The sequence below is a fragment of the Podarcis muralis genome, chromosome 5, assembly GCF_964188315.1.
Source record: "Podarcis muralis chromosome 5, rPodMur119.hap1.1, whole genome shotgun sequence".
NCBI lineage: Eukaryota > Metazoa > Chordata > Lepidosauria > Squamata > Lacertidae > Podarcis > Podarcis muralis.
In genome coordinates this window covers 4,334,216-4,337,803 of record NC_135659.1, presented here as the reverse complement: position 1 = coordinate 4,337,803, position 3,588 = coordinate 4,334,216, and positions in this window count along the sequence as shown.

Below are 3,588 nucleotides of genomic sequence, written 5' to 3'. Positions count from 1 at the left end.
CTCTGTGACCTTCCTTCTTTTGCGCAGTTCTGTTAGGCAAATGCCTTTTGGGATGTTAGCACCTGCACCACCCACAGAACACTTCTCTGGTATATGGTGACTCTTTGCAAGATCACGGGACTCAAGACTTCGCTTTCTCCCGAGCCTCCAAGTTTCAGATTTGTGGCAAGGGTCACAATGTATAAATCACTCACCTCTATAAACAGGGTTTTTTTGTGACTTTCCCATTTCTCTTCTTGTGGCTATGATTGTGCTAGATTATCACACAGGATCATGCTCAGTTTAGTGAAGGGCTGTGGCACTCCAGATACAGGTAAGGCTACAACTCCCATCATTTTTACCATTACCCATGCTAATTGGGACTGATGGGAGTTGTAGTCCAACACATCTGGAAGGTCACGGGTTTCTCATCCTTGGCTTAGTGCAAGATTTCAGACTCACAAATTTATTTTTTTATGCTGCTTACACTACTTATCATAAATATAGTCCCTGGTCTTTGGGTTTAGTCTCTTTGTTACAATTCTGCTATCTTGAAGGGGTGGGAATATGTACACAGACAGATGGTGGCAAATAAAGAAACTGTAATCAGAAATTTTAACAATTGCTGCCTTTGGTGTCCCTGAGTACATCCCACTGTTTTGGTTGGCCAGATAAAATGGTCCAGAAACAGAGAATAGTGTTATATTTCCTCCCAGAGAGCAGGAGGCACTTCGAAAATGATCACTCTTCTGGTGGGTACACTCACCCCACTCTGCCATCTCTACCTTATTTCCAGAAGTGTAAGTGGGACAAAATAAATATGTATGTGTACACCTTGGGAAGGAATGCCTTTCTCCTTCTGCTCTCACCATTCTTAAAAACTATTGTCTTTATCCAGCTACGAATGGCGGCTATTTCTGGGGGCAGAGTATTAAGTTAGGCTACACTGAGGGAGCGTGTTGAGATGAGAGCAAACCCTGCCCTTGAAACAAGGTTGCTCAGCATCCGATGAGGAGGACCCCATGGAATTTCAGTCTGTCTGTGTCGGTGGCCATCACAATGACAGGCATGTTCCTTGTTTCTAATACTGGGCAAACAGCAAACAGTGGTATTCAATGGTAATCCTGCTGAGAGTAGACCCATTAAAATTAATGCACATAACTCAAAACAAAAAAAAATTCCTTCCAGTAGCACCTTAAAGACCAACTAAGTTAGTTCAAGAACTAACTTAGTTGGTCTTTAAGGTGCTACTGGAAGGAATTTTTTTTGTTTTGACTATGGCAGACCAACACGGCTACCTATCTGTAACTGCACATAACTCAGTTAGGTTCGTTAATTTTAATATATCTCCTCTGAGTAAGGCATCATTGAATATCACCATTGAGTATGGGGGGAGGGGCTATACTGTGGTGTGAAACTGCCTAGATGTAACTCTATCCACCCATTCATTGGTCAGGTATGCCTAAAGGTCAAACCTATGGTTTTTTTTAAAAAAAACATTAAAAATGCTAAAAAGAGACCACAGCCTCCAGAGGAAGGGAATTAAACCCTTTATCTGTGTCATGTTATTGATTAAAATTGCTGCTCAAAGGCGCTCTTTGACAAAATAGGAGGAAACTTAATAGATGTCACATAGACACCTAATCTAATTCCACAATGCAAAGAGCAGCTTTGCAGGGTGATTTTAATCAGGAAAGCAGTGCAAGAGAAAAGGTTAAAACAACCATCACCACCAAGTGCTGAGACATACACCACGGAGGGGTGTGGATGTGTGTATGTTTGTGTATTGCAGGGAATCCTGCTCATGTTTCCTGCCTCATCAGATCTAACGGGACCTTAGCCTGCTGTCTCCTTCAGCCATTGAAAAAATAAGGATGTCCCTCCCAAAGGCCTCTCAACAGCACTTCTCCCTGGAGAGCCACATCAGTTTATTGGACTTCGTGGGAAAATGAATGTACAAAGAAGTCTTTTTTTAAAAAAGATGTTTATTGCTACTATTCACATTAACAAACCATACAGAAAAAGAAAATAAACTTCCATTACCACCAATGGAAAGAAAGAATTAATACCTCAACTAATATCCTTCAAGACATAAAACAAAAGTGGTCTTTTTCTATCTACCTGACTTCCCGTCTATTCCTTATTACAGATTCTGTATTAATTGTTCGCTGCCATTGCATAACGAGTTTTGTTCAATTTCAATATCCCTTAATCCATTCATTGGTTTTATCACATTTTTAACATTACTACTGAAATTATTCGAACGCTGCGTATGACCTTAGACTACTAATATTATTTTTCACATATATTTTAAACACTTCCCATTTTGAGATAAATACCTGCTTTGGTTTATTTTTTATCTTTTCTGACATGCTATCTAATTCTGTGTATTCTGCCAATTTTTGAATCCATTCTCGACGGGGCTTTATCACTTTTCCAATTTGCTGCAATGAGAACTCTTGCTGCGACCGTAGCATATAAGAAGATCTCTTTAGCCTTTTTAGGAATATCCGAGTCTGTGGTTCCCAAAAGGAAAGCTTCCAGTTTCCTATTAAAATATATTTTTAACATTTTTTCCAATTCTGTGTGGATATCCTCCCAAAACACCTTGATTTCTGAACGACCAAAGAAGTCTTAAAGGGATTTAAGGCAAGAGACCCTTGAGTCTGCCTGTTCTGCACCAGCAACATAACCTCAGGCTTGAACGTTTGCCAGCTGTCATAGGAAGTCTGGCTGAGGAAATTGTCTGTATTACAAACCACAGCTGTTCTCTGCAGTGAAGAGCTGGGATGCTCAAACAATTCGACAGCAACGCTCTTCCAGATATACACAGGGATACTTATTGTTATGGTGGCTATTTTTGCATTCCCCTCCCCAGAAAGATGAAACATTTCACACCAAACTAGAAGACATAAATGAGGTTTATATTTGCATATGGTAATTTATATGTATAGATGCAAATTTAGAAATGACTGCTATAGTTTACCTAGAAAAGCAATACATGTGAGCCTGCTCAGTTTGCTGTCCAGGTGTGAATTGTTGGTGGTAGACTTCAAGGCCCTCTCCCCGCACTCCTGGACAGCCTTTCAGATACTGTAAACAGCACCTTCAAATACAGTGATACCTCAGGTTACATACGCTTCAGGTTACACACGCTTTAGGTTACAGACTCTGCTAACCCAGAAATATTACCTCGGGTTAAGAACTTTGCTTCAGAATGAGAACAGAAATTGTGTTCTGGCGGTGCAGCAGCAGCAGGAGGCCCCATTAGCTAAAGTGGTGCTTCAGGTTAAGAACAGTTTCAAGTTAAGAATGGACCTCCGGAACGAATTAAGTTCTTAACCTGAGGTACCACTGTAGAGAACTCTGACAGCCCTTCAAATTAGAGGACTGAATGTCCTCTGTAAAGTAGGACACACAGACACCTTACTCAGTCATAATACAAAGCAAATAATTTGGGGGCAATAAGCACTTTAAAATCTAGCTGGTTTATTGTGCGCTCATTTTGGGGGGTTGGAGGGGTACAACTAGAGGCCTTTTTGCCAGACCCATGAAGTACTACTCTCAAGTGGGGAAGAAGGGCAAGAATTGTCAATGGTGGGATGAAAG